The sequence below is a fragment of the Dipodomys merriami genome, unplaced genomic scaffold (assembly GCF_024711535.1).
Source record: "Dipodomys merriami isolate MVZ:Mamm:240054 unplaced genomic scaffold, mDipMer1.0.p SCAF_64, whole genome shotgun sequence".
Taxonomy (NCBI): domain Eukaryota; kingdom Metazoa; phylum Chordata; class Mammalia; order Rodentia; family Heteromyidae; genus Dipodomys; species Dipodomys merriami.
The window spans coordinates 2,278,442-2,295,210 of record NW_027206224.1 but is presented as its reverse complement, the minus strand read 5'-3'; the positions used below and the strand labels follow the sequence as shown (position 1 = coordinate 2,295,210).

General features: G+C 45.6%; 1 protein-coding gene across 1 annotated transcript in view; it reads right to left on the bottom strand.

Moving 5' to 3' along the window:
- LOC138815377 (sphingomyelin phosphodiesterase 3-like) overlaps window positions 1–16,460 on the bottom strand; it is a 92,086-nt gene extending 75,626 nt beyond the window's left edge. The window contains exon 1 of the mRNA XM_070004728.1: window positions 16,332–16,460. The gene's annotated coding sequence lies outside the window, so the exon portion shown is untranslated. The remainder of the gene's footprint in view (window positions 1–16,331) is intronic.
- Window positions 16,461–16,769: the final 309 nt, after the last annotated feature.

The following is a 16,769-nucleotide window of genomic DNA, read 5'->3' as shown; positions in this document are numbered from 1 at the left end:
GAAAAGTCTGTGAGACTCTTATCTCCAATAAACTATTCAGAAAAGGCCAAAAGTGGCTCAAGTGGTAGAGTGCTAACCTTGAGCACAAAAAGGCTCAGGAACAGAGCCTAGGTCCTGAGTTCAAGCTCCAGGACTGGCCAAAAAAAAAAAAAAATTAGACAAGGTTAGCTGGGGGCATGGGCAGAAAGGAAAAGGAAGGGATTCCAGATGTGTCTCATCTTGGAACAGTTGTTTTTGAGTTGCTAGTGGAGGATGGATGGAAAATAGAGAAGGCACAATAGAGGCAAGGGAGAATTTGGTATTTCTCACACTTGCCCCATGCCTGATCATTGAGAATCTATATGGGGAAGCTCCATAGATAAGAATGCACTAATGCCTAAAAGACAACGCAAAGAAAACAGTTTCAAGCAGGAAGTGACCCCCTCAGAAAGCCTGGAGATTTTAAGAGGCCCAGGCTATGCAGGGCTTGCTGGAATTCCTCACCTCTCCCCTTGTTTATTAGATTTACTCTAATCTTCCTTGACCATTTCTTCTTCTTCTTCTTCTTCTTCTTCTTCTTCTTCTTCTTCTTCTTCTTCTTCTTCTTCTTCTTCTTCTTCTTCTTCTTCTTCTTCTTCTTCTTCTTCTTCTTCTTCTTCTTTCTTCTTCTTCCTTCTTTCTTCTTTCTTCTTTCTTCTTTCTTCTTTCTTCTTTTTTTGCCAGTCCAGGGGCTTGAACTGTCAATAAGCCTTTTTTGCTCAAGGCTACCACTTGAGCCACAGTGACATTTCTGGCTTTTTCTGTTTAGGTGGTACTGAGGAATTGAACCCAGGGCTTCATGCATGCTAGGCAAGTACTCTACCACTAAGCCACATTCCCAGCCCCCTATATTATCTTAAATCTTGAAAATCATAACCCTTATGCTAGGAGGATGAGTCTTCCTCTATCTCTTTTTCTTTTTAGTTCATTTAACGTTTTTTATTGTTATTATAAAGGTGGTATACAAGGTGGTTACAGTTACATAATTTACTTCATTTTTTAAAGTTGTAAAATAGTATAAGATCACTAAAGAACACTGGAAGGAGAAGTGGAAAGAAAAAATTTAAATATCTAAATTCCAACCTTGTTAAACACACCAAATGTTAACATTTTGGTGTATTTTCTTTCAGTGGCTTTTCAGTGGCTTTGGGTTTTTTAAGTTGTGGTTATAATTATACTATACATAAAATATGTCTTAAATTTAACATTCGTATCACAAGCATCAATTTATGGTGATCTCTTAAAACATGCTGAAGACCCATATCAAAGTCAGTATCCACCTTTTAGTTCAATCTTCATGACATTACTCCTTTCTATTTTTATATATGTTTTGGCTACTTGATGTCAGGTTCTGAGAGTAGTATGCAAATTTATGCCCACAACTGTCATTTGGCCAGCTTCTTGTATTTCTTGTAACAGATTTTCCTCATGTATTTTGATGCTAAAGTACTGAGTGTACAACTGTTCAGAACAGTCATGCCTTCACAATTGCTCCTATGAATATAAAATTACCCTTTTTATCCTGTTTGACACTGCTTATTGCCTTAAATTGTGCTTTGTCTGATATAGCCACTCACGCTTTTCCTTTTGTTTGCATTTACCTGCTATAGCTTTGCCTGCCCTGGGAGCTGTTTTATTTTAGGTGAGTCTCTTGTATTAATTTAACCTGGGAACCTTTGTCTTCTGTCAAGAGAGTGTTAAACGATTACATTTATTGTCATAATCATTCCGGGTGGCCTCTTGTGTTTTCTGTATTTCCTTTTCTTTTCTGACTTTGGAGCCACCGCTGATAATTTCTTCTTTTCTCTTCTGCAGTGATTTGGGCAGGGAGACATCTTGTTTCTCACTCCACTGATCTGCCTTCTATTGCTTCCAAGGAGTGTTTTAATTTGTCTTTGTGTTCAGTTTCTAAGCAGCCCTGCTTATCTCAGCCGGCCCCTCTCATCTCCTTTAGTGAAGGCAGCATCCTCTGCAGAAGAGCTTTCAAGGCCCTATGTTGATTTTGCTTTGTTTGCTGAGTCTGGGAAGGGAGTCGGGCATGCTTAGAGCCGGAGAGAGGTGGGCTACTCTGAGTAGGTGCTTCCAGAGAGATGAGAGACAGCCAGACCCTCGCCAGGGGAGGAGGATGTTTGTCAATGGAGAGGATGGCAGAGGAAGAAAGTGTCATTACACTACCTGTGTTATGGAAGCCCCTTGTTCAGGCTCTGCTGGCTCTTGAGTGAGAAAGGCAGTCTGAGTAATGTAGTCCCAGCTGGTGAGGGTGAGCTCTTTGAAGAAGAGGGGTTGGGGCTGAGGGACCAGAGTGAGGGTACAGGGGACATGAGCTGGGTTTTTGACTAGACAGGTTGTTCAGAGTATATCAGACTCAGGCATGAAATACCCTACGTACGCAAACAATCTTTAAAAGACTTGTAAATGGCATTTCAGGAAAGGCTTTCTGGGTGCCTCTATTTGTCTACTGACTTAACAAGGCACAGTTCTAGCGTACTGTATTTTAAAACTCTCTATAGTACAATTAGCAGTTTAAAGTGGTTTACTTCTAAAAATGCTGGCATTTTTCAATTTATTAAGATGTTTGCTTCTCCAAATCCCCTAACACTAATGTGCTACTGTAGCCACAGATGGCGAGGTATAGGGTTTGGGAAAAAACAGGGTGGGGGCTGGCCTGAATTGATCAGACTGTCTGATGCCTAAGAAGGTCTATAGAGGGAAACACAGGCCAGGTAGGGCCTTGTCTTCTAGAGGTCTTCAAAGGCAGCTGTGGGCCTGACCTGACACCAGAAATCCTTTACCTGACTGAGTCAAGGCTTTCTCTTTCTTCCATTCCTCCCTTCCTTCCTCCCTCCCTCCCTTCCTCCCTACCTCCCCCCCCTCCTTTCTCTTTCTCTGTATGCTTGTCCCTGGGCTCGAACTCAAGGCTTAAGTGCTGTCCTTAAGCTTTTGTGCTCAAGGCTAGTGCTCCATCACTTGAGCCACAGCTCCACTTAGTGCTTAATTGGAGATAAGAGTCTCATGAACTTTCCTGCCCAAGCTGACTTCAAACTTTGATCCTCAGATCTCAGCCTTCTGAGTAGCTAGGATTATAGGTATGAGCCACAGCACCTAGCCAAAGCTTTTCAATAGTGGCCTCAGGGACAGACAAGAGGTCAATCTGCTGATGAGAAGAAGGTAGGACAGCACAGCAGTGGTTAGTGCTTTGGCGGGGCCAGGCTAGCTTCTGGGGATGGTACAGCCAAATAGCACCTCAGGAGAGCTAGTCCATTTCCATTGGACACCAAAGGCTAATTCTTCACAGACACTGAGTTCCTGGGACCAGAATCCTAGCTATGATATCCTGGAACATTTCAGCCAGAATGAAGAGATAGCAGCACATAGATCTAGACAAGCAGGTGCCAAAGAGGCCTTTAGGGCTGGGACAAGGCCAGCCCTGGCCCCTGGAGAGCAAAGCCATCACTCTAATTCGCATGTCATTCTAGCCCACACTGTCAGGATGGCGCTGCCAAGCGATCAGAGAACCTCAGTTTAGGAAGCTAAGGACCAGAAATGGAAGTGTCCATCCCCACAGGTCCAAAGTTATCCAAAAGACCAATCTAAATTCCTTACAGCACCTCATATATTCCAGTGTGTTGGTTTTTTTTTTTTTCCTCCTCCTCATGTTCGTGTAAATATTCTAACTCAGATGTGAACATCTGGCCCCAGCACACAGAAATGTGTGTGTGTTTGTGTGTGTGTGTTTGTGTGTGTGTGTGTGTGTTCCTGCTGGCAAAATGAGTCCCTCTTCTATGCTCTGAGTGCTCTCTGCCCATCCCTTCATTATACCACTTATCTTGCTGCACTGTAATTATCTGTCTCCGTACTTGACTACTTAAGAGCAGGAACATTTGGGCTGTGCTTTGTCCACAGTAGGCACACAATGGACTTTGTTAAATGAATGCTGATGAATTCACAGCCCTCCACTAAACTCTATATAGGTTACCACAGCTTGGGTCTATTAAATGTGCAGTCTCTCTATGATGGAAATGTTAATTACTCTAATTTGATTATTACAAATTATATACATATGTTGAATTATACTTCTTTAACATATACACAAATATAGTGTACCAATTAAAATGAATAACTTTAACAATTAATTTTTAAATTGTGTTCTAAAGGTTTAAGAATTGAAAAAAACAATAAAAAAAACCCTATACTTTGTTCAACATAGCATTCCTGTCTGGAGCAATGGCTGCTTAGACTACACTGCTTCCTGCTGCCCCTTGTGGTGGATGCTCTAATTGCAGGCAAAGGATCTCAAAAGTGCGTTTTCATTGTTTTTTAACACATATCTATTATGGGATCAAGGCTGGTTTCAAACTCACACTTTGCCTACCTAGCCTCTAGAGTGCTGCTCCATGAGCCTTCACATCTAGGTCTGCTTAGACCCAATATTAGATACGGTAAGTAAAATTTATGAGATCCAATTTGCCTTACCTGTTAGGCTACATTGTTCCAAAGGTGTAAGGAAGCACCTAGAAGGGTGGCCATTTCATTTGCACACTTCCTGCCCTGCACTCCTGTTCTATTACTACTACTACTAGTAGTACTCCTATTAATATTATTATTGTCAGCCATGGTGCTTGAACTCAGGGCCTGGGCACTGTCCCTGAGCTCTTTTGCTTACCACACTACTACTTTGAGCCACAGTTCCACTTCTTGTTTTTGAGTGGTTAATTGGAGATAAGAGTCTCATGGGGATTTTTCTGCCTGGGCTGGCTTTGAACCATGAGCCTCAGATCTCAGCCTTCTGAGTAGCTAGGATTATAGGCATGAGCCACTGGCACCCAGCTTTCTGTTCTGTTCTGTTTTAGAACAAGCCCAGAGTTCAAGCCCTATGACCAACAACAAAAAAAATGACTTCCTAAGGATAGAGATTGTCTCACCATTGCTCTCTCTCAAATTCCTAGCAGAGAGCTAGGTGTGAGAACGGCTGCCAAGCACCTACTGTGTGAGAGGGGCCACATCACAGACGCTTCCAACAACTGGCACATCAAAACCTTGAGTTCAGAATGATCAGGCAAAATGGGGGCTGGCTAATAAAGCTGCCTTGAGTAACTGCACAGCCCTACTTTCTGACACCCAGCTGTTCCAAACACCCATGAGTTATTATTCTTCTGATTCCCCAACTCGATTTTATTTTGTTCTTTAGGAGTCACTATCCAACCCTGGGGCATTTAGCATGTGTAGACACACATTCGTTGTTACCAAAGTCAACCGTTCATCATTTCTCATTAGTGAGATGTTTATAAATCCTAGGGACTTATCACTAGACAATCTGGCAAAAATCGTCATGGCCTTGGCCACCTCTGTATTTAGGCTTTCAGAACTGTGGAGGGCATTTGGAATCCTAGCCTGACTTTTCAAAGAAAACACAGTGAGGCACCATGATCTCTTTCATCTTCTATCATCTTGTACATCAAACCCCTCTTTTACTCATCAAGGGATTCTCTCAGAGCTGTAAAAGCCCCCCCCCCCTCCTCCACGGAACTGCAGGTGCCTCTTGGAAGAAGTGTTGCATCCATTCCCCGCTCCCTTCCTGTCTTTGTTTTCCATTGTTAATAGAAGCGTAGTCATGGAGAGAAATCTGGTGCAGATTGAGACTGCAGCCATTAGAACAGAAAAAGAGATTTTTCTTCTCCTCACCAGCCTGAAGAGAATGGGGTTTAGTCTCCAGCTCTGCTGCATATAGAAAAAATAAGCAGCATGTGATTGAGAGGTAGTCCAGAAAAATCTCCATTTGGGAAACAAGCCCTCTAACCTGGGAGGAAACCACTACTGACAAGTGCCCAAAAAAGGCTGAGATTTGCAATGACCTTGACTGATGCCCTCACTGTGTCCACCCTGGGAGGTAGCCGCTTGGGGAAGTGTCACTGGGAACCACACACCAAAGGACCTTTCTGCACAGGGAGATGAGTTCAGCCCAGGGAGCAAACCTCCTGTGTCTCCTCATAGAGGAGGGCTCTCCTAAGCTTTGTGCTTGGGTTTGGGCTCCACAGCTGTGCTTGGCATCTGTGCTTCCTGGCAGTCCCTGCTCCCCGCCACTTGACACAAGCAGCAGACCTTGCATCAGGCCACCCATCCTTCTCCCTCCAAGGGCTTTTGTGAAGAGAAAAGGCCATGCAAATTCTTTGCAAAGTGAAGAGCTGGCCAGTGGCACTATTTGGCTAGGCCCTCCATGAGTTCTGGCTTTGGGCATGCTCAGTGAGCAGGCTCAACACTGCCTCAAAATGCCTACATTCCATGAGATGCCACAAACTGGTAGTTGGAGATTTTCCATATCTTTCTTTGCCTATGAACACATTTGGTTCTCTAATACTTGTTATTCTGATGACCAAAGATGTGTGTGTGTGTGTGTGTGTGTGTGTGTGTGTGTGTGTGTGTGTGTGTGTGTGTGTGTGTGTGTGTGTGTGTGTGTGTGTGTGTGTGTGTGTGTGTGTGTGTGTGTGTGTGTGTGTGTGTCCTTGGACTTAAACTCAGGGCCTGGGCTGTCCTTGAGGTCTTTTTTTTTTTTTTTCCTCAAGGCTGACACTCTTATCACTTGAGCCATAGCTCCACTTGTGGCTTTTTGTTTTGGTGGTTTATTGGAGATAAGAGTCTCACAGACTTTCCTGCCCCAGGCTGGCTTCATGTAGCAATCCTCAGATCTCAGTCTGCTGAGTAGTTATGATTACAGACATGAGCCACAGATGTCTGGCTATTCAAGTCTTTTTAGATATCCACTTCCTATAGAAACTCCTATCTTCATTTTCTCCTCACTCTATTCATCCCTCAGCATCTTTCCATATTGTACCCACTCCTGAAAAACAAGCAGAAGATCTCCCAACAAGTGCCCTCCCTCAGATAGTTATCACTCTCTCCTTCAAATAGTTATTGCATTCCTGCTAACCTTGAACCTTGATCAGAGTGGTTAAGTGCATGCTGTGCAGTCACGTCACCTAAGTTGAGGTCTGGGTTATATTTATTTATAGAGTGGTAGAGCGCTTCCCTTGAGCTGAAGAGCTGAGGGACAGCGTTCAGGCCAAGATTTCAAGCCCCACCACCAACAAAAAGAAAGGAAGGAAGGAAGGAAGGAAGGAAGGAAGGAAGGAAGGAAGGAAGGAAGGAAGGAAGAAAGGAAGGAAGGAAGAAAGAAAGAAAGAAAGAAAGAAAGAAAGAAAGAAAGAAAGAAAGAAAGAAAGAAAGAAAGAAGGAAAGAAAGAAAGGAAAGGAAGAACAAAAGCTGAAAGTTACTTACCCAACAAAATCACATATTTGGTGAGGAAAATGAAATTCAGACTCTTAGACAGCTTTCCTGCTACCATAGCCAATCCTCTTTAACCCAGACTCCTGTGGTTACTTCAGCCTTTGATCACTGGTTTACTGTGCATACGCGTACCACTCCTCTCCCTAGCCTAACCTTGAGGATCCTTCTAGGGAAAAGATTCTCAAAAATACATCCCTCCCCCTGGCCTCCAGCTCCACACTGTTCAGCATTTTTTGAGTCAACAAAAGAGTGAATGCTTGGGAAACCATGCACACTTCAAGAACCACATGATGTCCAAAGGACTTGGCACTGGCACTTGGTCCCTTAGGGATAAGAGTTTATCAACAAAACCAGGAATGAGCCTGAATCAAGATCCATCTAATCTATCACACTTCGACCTAGGAAACCCAACTGTATTAGTCTTCAGCTCAAACTTCCTGTGGCACTGACTGAGCTGAATGTCTTTGCTTTATAGTCCAACATGCTCTGTTAACCTAAGCTTAAAGTATATTTCAACAGTCTAAAAGGCCAACCTTTTATGACAATTATTCGTCTTTTTTGAAAATGCCAATTTTTGAAAGAAGGCATGGTCAAAAACAGTAACAATGGGCCTATGGCCTGTCCTACAAGGTAAGTAGACATGATTTTGAAACTTTGGCTTCCAGAGCTATGTCTCTTCTAGTCATTCATTCATTCGTTTGTTTGTGCTGATCCTAGGGCTTGAACTCAGGGCCTAGGCATTGTCCCTGAACGTTTTTGCTCAAGGCTAGTGCTTTACCACTTGAGCCACAGCTCTATATCCCAGTGTTTTTTTTTGTTTTGTTTTGTTTTTTTGTTTTTTTGGGTCCAGTCATGGGGCCTGAACTCTGGGCCTGGGCACTGTCCCTCAGCTCTTCAGCTCAAGGCTAGTGTTCTACCACTTGAGCCACAGCGCCACTTCCGGCTTTTTTCTTTTTGCTTATGTGGTGCTGAGGAATCGAACCCAGGGCCTCATGCATGCAAGGCAAGTGCTCTACCACTGAGCCACCTTCCCAGCCCTATTCCAGTGTTTTGCTAGTTAATTGGAAATAAGAGTCTCACAGACTTTCCTCCTAGGCTGGCTTCGAATCAGGATCCTTAGATTTTAGCCTCCTGAGTAGCTAGGGTTACAGGCTTGAGTCACTGACGCCTGGCCATGTCCTTTCTTTTTAAAGCAAAATTGCATGGACAGTGCTCCTAAACACCAAGGCCAAGATGTCAAAACTTCAGGCTGAGCATGATGGAGAACAATGTCCATTTTGCTATCTGCCTCCTCTCCCAGAGAAAGAACTTCCTATGTGCTAATTCAACAGAGAACATATAAATTTGTGTAGAGTGTGCTCAGAGCTATGGAGACAACCCTACATTTTTGCATAGACACATTTAATTCTGCAAAACTGTCCTTTCAGCCCCCTCACAGACCAAGTGAGGATAGGAAAGAAAGCCGGCAGAATTGTTGAAAAGGCTCTGGAAATGGTGATCAGAAAATTCTCTGCCAAGAACAGAGAGCTCTCTATTAAGAAGTATCTGAAGTCCCCTGTAGTAATAGCTACTACTATTTATTGAGTGCCTACTATGTACTAGGTATTTTATTTGCATTATCTTACTTCCTCCTTACCATAACCTGCAAAAGAGCTAGTATCATCTCCATTTTGCAGAAGAGGAAACCACGGCTCAGTGGTCTTTTTTTTTTTTTTTCCTTTCTTTCATTTTTATTAGCATAGACTCAGTGTTTGGACCAAGGCCTATGGGTGTGGTAAAATGATCTTGACCTCGGGTATATTAGGTTCTTGTCCAGGAATTTTCCCCAAAAGCACAAGGCTTTCATTCCCCTGAGAAAGCCTGGAGTCCAGAAGACTCAAGAGTTCTTGAGACATCTGGAACGAGCATCCTCTAATCATTCTCTTTCTTCCTTAACTCATTAGCAGAAGTCAAGACCTGTGCATAATGCAGTTAGTTAATTTGCTTATTCATTGTATGTTTATGTAAATGGCTTGAAATCTTCCCTCAACATCATTTGCAAGAAAACATGGCCCACATCATGCTAACTCTTGACTTAGCAAGTGTTTTCAATCATGTTGTAACTTTTAACTCTTGCTTATCTGAAAATTGCCTATTTGTTCTCCTTCCTGTTGCTCCTGTCCTTTAAGATTCTACAACCTTCCTTTTGAACAATGGTATTTAGTCAATCTTACCTGTGGACCAGTTACTGGTTTAAGTAGTCTAACATTTTACTCACAACCCTAGGTGGCAGCCTCTTCATTGTCATTTTACAGATGAGGAAATGAACGCTTAGACTCACACAGCCCAAATGGGACATCCAGAGTTTAAACTGGCTGATTACAAAATCTACTTGGCTAAGTGCTGGTTTGTGAAGAAAAATCCCTCCCCAATTCCTCCATATAATTGGTGCTAGAGATGGAACCCAGGCCTTGCACATGCTAGTAGGTAAGTTCCACGACCGAACTGCACCCCTAACTGCCATATATTTTCCAAAGGCTACATCTGAAAAGTAAAAAAGCCAAGTGAAATTCATTTTAATAGTATATTTTATTTTATTTTTGGAGGTACTAGGGTTTGAGCTCAGAACTTCATGTTTGCTAGAAAGGTGCTCTACTGTTGAGTCACGTCTCCAGCCCTTCTTTATGCTGGTTATTTTTGAGATAGGGTCAAGCTTCTTGCCCACGAATGCACCTGGGTCTCCATGTTCCTATTTTCTGCTTTCCATTATAGCTGGGATGACAGGCCCACACCCACCCTGCCCAGTGTCTTCCACTTCAAGTCTTTTAGATTTGCCTGCCCAACTTAGCCTTGAACCCTAGTCCTCCTGATCTCAGTATCTCAAGATCTAGGATTACAAGTGTCAGCCATTGGTTCACAGCTTACTTTTAAACACATTGTTTCAACCTGTAACATTTCAAGTGTTCAATAGCTAGCTAGGGGCTACCATATTGGACACCACAGACAATACTTAATAGTTTTCCTCTTTTGTGTTTGTTTCAAATTTAGGTTTTGCTGTGGAATTGGATCATATAAGGCTGTGATCATGGAAATGTGCCCTTTGAATCATGTGATGAGCAGAGCTGCAGTTTAGGACAGTGGAAAGAACGTGCATTAGGTGTTGCGAAACCCGTTTCTAAGCTTTACCTTTGCCACTAACTGGAGATGAGGCCAGAGCAACCTTCAAATTCCCTTAGCCTCTTTCTTTATGATAAAAAGGAGATCATGGTTTGCGATTATTAAGATTCTTTTCATTTCTTCAAAAACAAAAACAACTCCTGCTAGCAGCAGTACTCCTTTTAGAGTTTCTGCATCGTTTCCCTGTTCCACTCAATATTTCTATATGTCAATTTAGCTTATGCTAAGTTGGTTTTGTGTTTCCTGTGTGCAGTTCTATGCCTGGCACATTGCAGGCACAAGAAATATGTGTGGAATAAATGTAAAACCAGTTCTCCTTTGGGGGACTCTGGGTCCCCTGGTTATTGCCAGAATAACTAAAGCAGCCTTAGCAATGAACGCCATGTTTTGTTTCCTTCATTATATTGGGTGAACATCTTGACAATACAAGCTTTCTGAAGACTTAAAAGCTATTTCCTGATTATGTTAGCAAAGGAGATGGTATTCAACCTTAGGCAGGCCTGCCTAGAGACCCCTACAAATGGTGTCTTATTACATGCTGTTCTAATGCGGAGAAGAGTTCATTAATGACTCTAAATAAGAAAACAATCAAATCTGTCCACAGTCATATGAGTCAGAGCAGACCAGATGGGGAGCCAGGTCCTCAGCCTCCAAGTGCCTTAGGGAAACACAAAGCAGCCTTCCTGTCTTGCGTCAGAGCCTTGCAAAGCCCCAGCCTAGAAGGGACAGAAATCACTCCGAAATGGGATGAAGATCCAGTCTGAGGGAAGGCATTTTCTTGAAAGAGTAGGCCTTCTATCTGAGTGTTATGCAGACCAATGCCCAGCGAAAAGAAAAAAAATCTATTTCTTTCTGCCCACTTTAGATGCCCAAGGGTACATTTATTGAATGGGGAGGTTCTTGAACACAAGCTCCTGTGTGTGGTAAGACTGGAGCAGTTGCTACTGCTACCCTAGGAGAAATAGAGGACAGGAGGTTTGCCAGCTTCCAAAAAGTCTGGCAGCCACAAGTGAAGGTAGAGCAGGGCTGGATGATAGAAGCACAGGCATGAATGTCTTACTTTCTCTAAGTAAGACAAAGAAAAGTTTTATTTAGGTGTTAGAGGCATTGTGTGAAAATGTGAGAATGAGAAGAAGCGAAAGACACTTCCTAACAATATCCAGGTATCCTCAGCGTTGAAAAGGGAAGCTAGAAAATAAAGATAAACTCTATTGCTTTGCTTCTATATGCACTGTCTAAAAATAGCCTTCTTAGAGCTTTTGTGTGTGTCTCCTTGCTTTCTTAAAAAGAAAAAAAAAATCATTCACTTCGCCAGCATTGAGAACTGACTTCCTGTGAAAATGTTCCCCTCTAGAAAGAAAGTCTTGGGCTGCTGGTCATGATGGAGATTACACTGCCTTCTATGGTAACAGTGTTGAGGCAACAAGCCTTTTACAAGGATAAGACAAAGAATGGCAATATTTTTTCTGAACTTGAAAGTACTCTATGATTTATGTCTGAATCCTAGTTAGTCCCCAATTCCTCTAAAATGTGGCTAGAACCAAATTGTCTATAGGACAATCCAATAATTCTATTTTGTTTCTATAATAGTAGTAGGGAAAGACATGTCAAGGGTATGTGTGTGGGAGAGGGTGTTGCTAGAGTTTAAGAGAACTTGGTGGACCCTAAACTTTGTAATCTTTTCTTTCAAACCTTTGTTTGCACTTACCTCTCAGAGCTGTCAGGGTTAAATACATTCTTGCATGCAAAGAGCCTGACTCAGAAAATGTTTCCTCTTATTATTAGCTTGTAATTCTTTAAATAGGGATTGCCAAGGGGTTCATTCAAAGTGATGCAGTAATCCTCTACAGCTCTGTTTCCTCCTGTTCCCTTCTGTGATCCGCTCCAGGGAAAGCCTCACCGAAGCTATGGTCCTAAACGCTTCTTGCCCTGTAATCCTTCCTACAAGGCAGGCTGAGGCCAGTATTCCAGAACCTTGGACAGCTCCGCTTCATAGCTGCTCAGGGTCTGCTTTTCTACCAGGAGGAACCTGGGGAATCCCAGGTTCTAATACAGGGAATCCTGTATTAGAGCAGAGATTTGGAATTTCTAAGACTACAGTCTTAACTCCCAGCATGCATACTGTCATTTACATGCTCGCTGCCACGGGTATTCATGCAGAGATTCTTCAATCTGACCATCCCTCCTGGAAATTTCTAAGGATCCTTTCCTCAGAAAGCCTTAACTCCACCCACAATGTTTACTGAACCTTAAGAGTCCATTTTTCCTTCCCTATGAACTTTAAGACTTTTTTTGAGCCCCAAAAGAACAGAAATGCCACCCACATCCTTCCTGTATCTGCTGATATTTAATTTGTTTGGCTTCAGTACAAGGATTAAACATTCTTGATTAATGTCAAGTGAAAGCAATAATGTATGAGCATGAGGAAATGTTTTACAAGACAAAGATTCAGGTACGAATTAAAAGAAACATAAAATAATGTTATTGCCTGTAGGTGATGTGAAACACTATTCTCTAATCAGGATAAGCAGGTGGTTCAATTTATGAAGCAATTTAGCTTTTCACTCTAATGCAGAACACAACACACTATATATGCAGTCACTTTCTGAACAGGCAAGGAAGAAATTAAGTCCTATTTTTACTTTATGATACTGAGTCACGTAGTTCAATGCAAATCACATGGATGCCAAAGTCAGAACAATACCAGGTATTTAAATACCTCCTCTCCTTTGAGGAGCTCTAACAATTTTGTGACAGCGTGAAATACCTTCAGAGTAACTCCAGAAGAGACACATGCCATCAAGCAGGCTTTAGGACTGAGTATGCCTCATCCATCTCCCCCACTCCCATCACCAGCCTGGGAGAATCAGTGTTCACAGCTTTCTGCACTTAGTAATAGCCTGCAGATGTCTGCATTTTCTAGGCCACATTATCATTGAGGAAAATAAGGCTTGTCTTTGAAAAATGTGTTATTGACTAATATTTAATAATGAGGAAGAGAAGAGGATAAAAGTGGGAAAGGGGAAAAAAAGAGAAAGGAACAGAAGAGGCATGGGAGAGACCCATTTCTAACCTCATCAGACTTGCTAAATATTTGCCATGCATCATGAAGATGGATTTGAGGCCCACCTTCAACTGGACAGAAATACAGCCCTTCAAGCCCTATGTTTTTAAGTTCTGTAGTGCTAAGGATAGCAATTCTACTACTTGAACTTGCTGGAAGGATCTATAGATGACCTAAGGTCAGGGTGTGTGTGGCTAAGTGGGAGAGTGTCTCGCATGCATAAGGCCTTAGGTTTGATCCTCAGCAATTAAAAAATAACCCTCAATGCAAAACCAAAGCAGATCAAGATTCCAAAGGTAGATGGAGAAATAACCCAAAGAAAAAGGTTTGAGGTTGTAGCAAATAGCCGCCCACACCTACTCTTGAGTATTGGTTGTCAAATTATGCCTTGGTTTGACATCCTCCCAGCAGAGGGCGCTGTGGATACTGACTGTGGCTTCTTGAGGGGACTGGACCAGGCAGGCTTGGTTCCACTGTCTGGTATCTGTGCTTCCACTGCCACCCTCTAGCCCCAAGTCCTATCAAAGGGAGATTATCACAAAGGAGATTATCAAAGTGCCTTTGGCATAAAAGAGCTGTGAAAGTGGGGTCAACTGCCAGGAGTGGGAGGGTCTGGAAGGTTCTGCTCATCCTGTGGGGGTATTCACTTGTAGTGGAATCCATGTCTCCCTTCTGACCTCTCTGCTATTGTACCTGCTATTTCTGAGATTGAATGTGACTACCAGTAACCACAGTCCTGCATCCCTTCCAGACATGGTTGGAGGCCAAAGTGACAAAAGTTGTCTGGCCACATACATCATAAAAGGGACCCTGCAGACAACCCCCCATAGGCTTGGGAGCCTGTGATAGTGATGAGGCAGAACCCATTACAGCAAGAGGGTTGGGAAGGGTAGGGCCCTGGTGAGGATGTTCAGGTCAAACTTGAAGTGCCAGAAGGGCTGAAGAGGACTCCTCATCCTTGTGAAATCCTTCTTGCTGGGCCATATCCAGGATGCAGGCTAGGCTCAAGACAGCCTGAAGCATCTAGGTCATTACCGTGGCTTGGAGAGCTGAAGGGGTGATTGTCATTGCCCTAAGCAGTATCCAAGCCTAGCAGTAAGTAGTTCCTTCCACCTTCCTCTCTGTGTCTCTGTCTCTTTCCTCTCACACACACAGCCAGATGCACAGGTTTACCATGACACACACGTGAATGACACACTGGAGCCCACATTGGCAGTAGTCACTCAGTCACAAACATTCACACTCACCCTCAGACCCAAACCATCACAGACACACACACACACACACACACACACACACACACACACACACACACACACATCCCAGGGCCAAATTTGACCTAATGGGATGGGGGGAGGCACTCCGAATGCCCCCTCCGGACCCTGGCCCACTCCTATCCCTCCAACCCCCCGGCCCCTCCCACAACGGAGAGCCAGGGGGGCGGTGGGGGCGTGGGAAAGGAGGAGGGTGTGTGGCATTGCACCCTGCCCCGGCGCAGCCTCCACCTCCCTCGGGATTTTCCATCCCGGCTCGCGCGGGCCCGCGAGGAGCAGGAACGCTTTGTCTCCGGCTCGGCTCCTGGCACGTTTCCTCGGAAGCTGCCCGTGCCGCGCCCGAGCCTCCCCCCGCCCCGGCTTCAGCCGCGCCCCTGGCCCAGCCCGCCGCGCACGCCCGCTAGTGCGGCGACCGCCGCTTTGTCCTCGCGTGGATGCTTGGGCAGAGTGCGACAACCCAGCACCCCCGGGAGCCGATGTCCCCCGGGAGACCGCATCTGGGGCGCGCCTCCGTCCCCCCCCCCACCGCGGCGAGCCGAGCATCCCTCGAGGATCCGTGGCCGCGGGGGGGGGTGGCAGGGTGGGGTGGGGGGGACGGACATCGACCCGGAGCTTCGGGATGTTTGCGAGGGGACGCGCCCCGTCCTGCCCCGCACGTGCCCATGGGAGGCTGGCGGACTCCCCGCTGGGGTGCAGAAGCTCGGATTCTCTGGGGTGTGGCGGGGCGGGCAAGAGTGGTCTCCATTCCTACGGATCGGGCCCTGGATCCACGTGGAATAGAGCCTGGGAGCTAGGACCGGGGTGGGGAGGGGTCCCTCAGACACTCTTACTTCTTCTTACCCCTCACCCCCACCCCCAGGCTACTCAGATCTTGGGCCGAGCACGGAGGACTCTGAGCATCCATTGATGCTTTTCCTTTATGAGCAACTCTGAGCAAGGTGGGGAGGGGTCTCCCGACCTCCCCCTTCCCCCTGCAAACGTCAATCTTGCTCACCACAAAAAAAAAATCCTAGGGGGGTACAAGTGTCAGGGAGAAGAGCCCCCGCTTTACAAAACCTTGGCTGCAGGAGGAGGGGGGGGTCCTCCCTTACAACTCGAACCCCAGGAGAGTCTGAGCCGAGGGGAGGAGTCCCGCGGTCTCATCCATCGTTTCCAGATCCCTTTGTGGGGAAGGGTCCCCTGCCCCTCCCCCCCCAATCCCTCGGGTCCCCCAAACACCTCCTCCATCCTCAGCAATCCGAGCAGCCTCGACTTCAGGCGTTGGGGAAGGGAGGCTCCGAGCCTTCCATGCTCTCCCAGGAGAGAGACGGGGAGAGGGTCCTCCAGCCCTCGCCCCTTACACTCTAGAACTCCCTCCACCGTCAAACCTAACCCAAGCTGCTCCGCCCTCGGGCACCCCGCCACCGGGAGGCCCGCGGCCAGTCAGCAGCTCTCCAGGACAGATGGTCTTGAGTGCGGCGAGGACACATCCCATCAACTCCCCAGGCTCCCCTTCACCCCTCCCCAATGAAACAAAAGCATTTCTTGCAGCACCCACCTCAAGAAAGCTGTCAGTGCCCGGCGGCAGCGCACCCGGCGCTTCCCGAGTCCTCACTGCCGCGGCTTTCCGGCGGCGGCTCTAGCTGCGGCAGCGGCTGCGGCTACCGCGGCTCTCGCGTCCGGAGCCTCCCTCGGACTCAGCACCTGGAGCGGCGAACAGCTCCGCGCCTCATTCCTCTGACTCCGCCCCTCCCGCGCCAACGTAGCCAATGGAGATTCAGGCCCCGCCCAGGAGGCTTCCCATGGGTGGGGACAACGTCTCCTGTCCCTCTGGCCCCGCCCTCCCGTTCCTGAGTCTGTCAGTAGGGACCACATTCCCCAGAGACAATCAGTTTTTTTGCACAGCCTTCTGGGACTTGTAGTCTTAATGCCGCTCATGCCCAGGCCCGCAAACAGAAATGGACTGCATTTCCCAGAGTGCATTGAAGAAACCCAG